Here is a 6000-nt window from a genome sequence, read left to right on the forward strand (position 1 = left end):
TTGATATTAATATTTGAATTTAAGAAAGTTAATAAGCTGAATTTCAAAACAGGAACAGTGTAGGCAAAACCGCAATAAGCATCATAAACCATAAAATTCATAAAGAATGTTGCACATCAATTAAAAATGAATTATATTTATTTCTTAATACTAATATTTAAGTTCTTAAAAATAAAAGAGCTAAATTTAAAAACAAGAGGGGGGGGGGGCAGAACTGCATTCATTTATTCAACATAACTTATAAATAATAAATTTCATAAATCATTATGCACTTCAACAAAAAAATGGATTATATTAATTTTTTGATTCTAATATTTAAAATCATAAAGTAAAAGAGCTAAATTTCATAACAGGAATGGAGGGGGGCAGAACTGTATTATAAATCCTAAAATTCAAAAATCATGTTGAATTTCAATTCAAAAATGGATTATATTTCTTTCTTGATATTAATATTTGAATTTAAGAAAGTTAATAAGCTGAATTTCAAAACAGGAACAGTGTGGGCAGAACCGCAATAAACATCATAAACCATAAAATTCATAAAGAATGTTGCACATCAATTAAAAAATGGATTATATTTATTTCTTAATACTAATATTTAAGTTCTTAAAAATAAAAGAGCTAAATTTAAAAACAAGAGGGGGGGGGGGCAGAACTGCATTCATTTATTCAACATAACTTATAAATAATAAATTTCATAAATCATTATGCACTTCAACAAAAAAATGGATTATATTAATTTTTTGATTCTAATATTTAAAATCATAAAGTAAAAGAGCTAAATTTCATAACAGGAATGGAGGGGGGCAGAACTGTATTATAAATCCTAAAATTCAAAAATCATGTCGAATTTCAATTCAAAAATGGATTATATTTCTTTCTTGATATTAATATTTGAATTTAAGAAAGTTAATAAGCTGAATTTAAAAACAGGAAAAGTGTGGGCAGAACCGCAATAAACATCATAATCCATAAAATTCATAAAGAATGTTGCACATCAATTAAAAAATGGATTATATTTATTTCTTCATACTAATATTTAAGTTCTTCAAAATAAAAGAGCTAAATTTAAAAACAAGAGGGGGGGGGGCAGAACTGCATTCATTTATTCAACATAACTTATAAATAATGAATTTCATAAATCATTATGCACTTCAACAAAAAAATGGATTATATTAATTTTTTGATTCTAATATTTAAAATCATAAAGTAAAAGAGCTAAATTTCATAACAGGAATGGAGGGGGGCAGAACTGTATTATAAATCCTAAAATTCAAAAATCATGTTGAATTTCAATTCAAAAATGGATTATATTTCTTTCTTGATATTAATATTTGAATTTAAGAAAGTTAATAAGCTGAATTTAAAAACAGGAAAAGTGTGGGCAGAACCGCAATAAACATCATAATCCATAAAATTCATAAAGAATGTTGCACATCAATTAAAAAATGGATTATATTTATTTCTTCATACTAATATTTAAGTTCTTAAAAATAAAAGAGCTAAATTTAAAAACAAGAGGGGGGGGGGGGGGGGCAGAACTGCATTCATTTATTCAACATAACTTATAAATAATAAATTTCATAAATCATTATGCACTTCAACAAAAAAATGGATTATATTAATTTTTTGATTCTAATATTTAAAATCATAAAGTAAAAGAGCTAAATTTCATAACAGGAATGGAGGGGGGCAGAACTGTATTATAAATCCTAAAATTCAAAAATCATGTCGAATTTCAATTCAAAAATGGATTATATTTCTTTCTTGATATTAATATTTGAATTTAAGAAAGTTAATAAGCTGAATTTAAAAACAGGAAAAGTGTGGGCAGAACCGCAATAAACATCATAATCCATAAAATTCATAAAGAATGTTGCACATCAATTAAAAAATGGATTATATTTATTTCTTCATACTAATATTTAAGTTCTTAAAAATAAAAGAGCTAAATTTAAAAACAAGATGTTGGGGGGGGGGGGGCAGAACTGCATTCATTTATTCAACATAACTTATAAATAATGAATTTCATAAATCATTATGCACTTCAACAAAAAAATGGATTATATTAATTTTTTGATTCTAATATTTAAAATCATAAAGTAAAAGAGCTAAATTTCATAACAGGAATGGAGGGGGGCAGAACTGTATTATAAATCCTAAAATTCAAAAATCATGTTGAATTTCAATTCAAAAATGGATTATATTTCTTTCTTGATATTAATATTTGAATTTAAGAAAGTTAATAAGCTGAATTTAAAAACAGGAAAAGTGTGGGCAGAACCGCAATAAACATCATAATCCATAAAATTCATAAAGAATGTTGCACATCAATTAAAAAATGGATTATATTTATTTCTTCATACTAATATTTAAGTTCTTAAAAATAAAAGAGCTAAATTTAAAAACAAGAGGGGGGGGGGGGCAGAACTGCATTCATTTATTCAACATAACTTATAAATAATGAATTTCATAAATCATTATGCACTTCAACAAAAAAATGGATTATATTAATTTTTTGATTCTAATATTTAAAATCATAAAGTAAAAGAGCTAAATTTCATAACAGGAATGGAGGGGGGCAGAACTGTATTATAAATCCTAAAATTCAAAAATCATGTCGAATTTCAATTCAAAAATGGATTATATTTCTTTCTTGATATTAATATTTGAATTTAAGAAAGTTAATAAGCTGAATTTAAAAACAGGAAAAGTGTGGGCAGAACCGCAATAAACATCATAATCCATAAAATTCATAAAGAATGTTGCACATCAATTAAAAAATGGATTATATTTATTTCTTCATACTAATATTTAAGTTCTTCAAAATAAAAGAGCTAAATTTAAAAACAAGAGGGGGGGGGGCAGAACTGCATTCATTTATTCAACATAACTTATAAATAATGAATTTCATAAATCATTATGCACTTCAACAAAAAAATGGATTATATTAATTTTTTGATTCTAATATTTAAAATCATAAAGTAAAAGAGCTAAATTTCATAACAGGAATGGAGGGGGGCAGAACTGTATTATAAATCCTAAAATTCAAAAATCATGTCGAATTTCAATTCAAAAATGGATTATATTTCTTTCTTGATATTAATATTTGAATTTAAGAAAGTTAATAAGCTGAATTTAAAAACAGGAAAAGTGTGGGCAGAACCGCAATAAACATCATAATCCATAAAATTCATAAAGAATGTTGCACATCAATTAAAAAATGGATTATATTTATTTCTTCATACTAATATTTAAGTTCTTAAAAATAAAAGAGCTAAATTTAAAAACAAGAGGGGGGGGGCAGAACTGCATTCATTTATTCAACATAACTTATAAATAATGAATTTCATAAATCATTATGCACTTCAACAAAAAAATGGATTATATTAATTTTTTGATTCTAATATTTAAAATCATAAAGTAAAAGAGCTAAATTTCATAACAGGAATGGAGGGGGGCAGAACTGTATTATAAATCCTAAAATTCAAAAATCATGTCGAATTTCAATTCAAAAATGGATTATATTTCTTTCTTGATATTAATATTTGAATTTAAGAAAGTTAATAAGCTGAATTTAAAAACAGGAAAAGTGTGGGCAGAACCGCAATAAACATCATAATCCATAAAATTCATAAAGAATGTTGCACATCAATTAAAAAATGGATTATATTTATTTCTTCATACTAATATTTAAGTTCTTAAAAATAAAAGAGCTAAATTTAAAAACAAGAGGGGGGGGGGCAGAACTGCATTCATTTATTCAACATAACTTATAAATAATGAATTTCATAAATCATTATGCACTTCAACAAAAAAATGGATTATATTAATTTTTTGATTCTAATATTTAAAATCATAAAGTAAAAGAGCTAAATTTCACAACAGGAATGGAGGGGGGCAGAACTGTATTATAAATCCTAAAATTCAAAAATCATGTTGAATTTCAATTCAAAAATGGATTATATTTCTTTCTTGATATTAATATTTGAATTTAAGAAAGTTAATAAGCTGAATTTCAAAACAGGAACAGTGTAGGCAAAACCGCAATAAGCATCATAAACCATAAAATTCATAAAGAATGTTGCACATCAATTAAAAAATGAATTATATTTATTTCTTAATACTAATATTTAAGTTCTTAAAAATAAAAGAGCTAAATTTAAAAACAAGAGGGGGGGGGGGCAGAACTGCATTCATTTATTCAACATAACTTATAAATAATAAATTTCATAAATCATTATGCACTTCAACAAAAAAATGGATTATATTAATTTTTTGATTCTAATATTTAAAATCATAAAGTAAAAGAGCTAAATTTCATAACAGGAATGGAGGGGGGCAGAACTGTATTATAAATCCTAAAATTCAAAAATCATGTTGAATTTCAATTCAAAAATGGATTATATTTCTTTCTTGATATTAATATTTGAATTTAAGAAAGTTAATAAGCTGAATTTCAAAACAGGAACAGTGTGGGCAGAACCGCAATAAACATCATAAACCATAAAATTCATAAAGAATGTTGCACATCAATTAAAAAATGGATTATATTTATTTCTTAATACTAATATTTAAGTTCTTAAAAATAAAAGAGCTAAATTTAAAAACAAGAGGGGGGGGGCAGAACTGCATTCATTTATTCAACATAACTTATAAATAATAAATTTCATAAATCATTATGCACTTCAACAAAAAAATGGATTATATTAATTTTTTGATTCTAATATTTAAAATCATAAAGTAAAAGAGCTAAATTTCATAACAGGAATGGAGGGGGGCAGAACTGTATTATAAATCCTAAAATTCAAAAATCATGTTGAATTTCAATTCAAAAATGGATTATATTTCTTTCTTGATATTAATATTTGAATTTAAGAAAGTTAATAAGCTGAATTTCAAAACAGGAACAGTGTAGGCAAAACCGCAATAAGCATCATAAACCATAAAATTCATAAAGAATGTTGCACATCAATTAAAAAATGAATTATATTTATTTCTTAATACTAATATTTAAGTTCTTAAAAATAAAAGAGCTAAATTTAAAAACAAGAGGGGGGGGGGGCAGAACTGCATTCATTTATTCAACATAACTTATAAATAATAAATTTCATAAATCATTATGCACTTCAACAAAAAAATGGATTATATTAATTTTTTGATTCTAATATTTAAAATCATAAAGTAAAAGAGCTAAATTTCATAACAGGAATGGAGGGGGGCAGAACTGTATTATAAATCCTAAAATTCAAAAATCATGTCGAATTTCAATTCAAAAATGGATTATATTTCTTTCTTGATATTAATATTTGAATTTAAGAAAGTTAATAAGCTGAATTTAAAAACAGGAAAAGTGTGGGCAGAACCGCAATAAACATCATAATCCATAAAATTCATAAAGAATGTTGCACATCAATTAAAAAATGGATTATATTTATTTCTTAATACTAATATTTAAGTTCTTCAAAATAAAAGAGCTAAATTTAAAAACAAGAGGGGGGGGGGGGGCAGAACTGCATTCATTTATTCAACATAACTTATAAATAATAAATTTCATAAATCATTATGCACTTCAACAAAAAAATGGATTATATTAATTTTTTGATTCTAATATTTAAAATCATAAAGTAAAAGAGCTAAATTTCATAACAGGAATGGAGGGGGGCAGAACTGTATTATAAATCCTAAAATTCAAAAATCATGTTGAATTTCAATTCAAAAATGGATTATATTTCTTTCTTGATATTAATATTTGAATTTAAGAAAGTTAATAAGCTGAATTTCAAAACAGGAACAGTGTAGGCAAAACCGCAATAAGCATCATAAACCATAAAATTCATAAAGAATGTTGCACATCAATTAAAAAATGAATTATATTTATTTCTTAATACTAATATTTAAGTTCTTAAAAATAAAAGAGCTAAATTTAAAAACAAGGGGGGGGGGCAGAACTGCATTCATTTATTCAACATAACTTATAAATAATAAATTTCATAAATC

The sequence above is a fragment of the Uloborus diversus genome, unplaced genomic scaffold, assembly GCF_026930045.1.
Source record: "Uloborus diversus isolate 005 unplaced genomic scaffold, Udiv.v.3.1 scaffold_900, whole genome shotgun sequence".
NCBI classification, from domain to species: Eukaryota; Metazoa; Arthropoda; class Arachnida; order Araneae; family Uloboridae; genus Uloborus; species Uloborus diversus.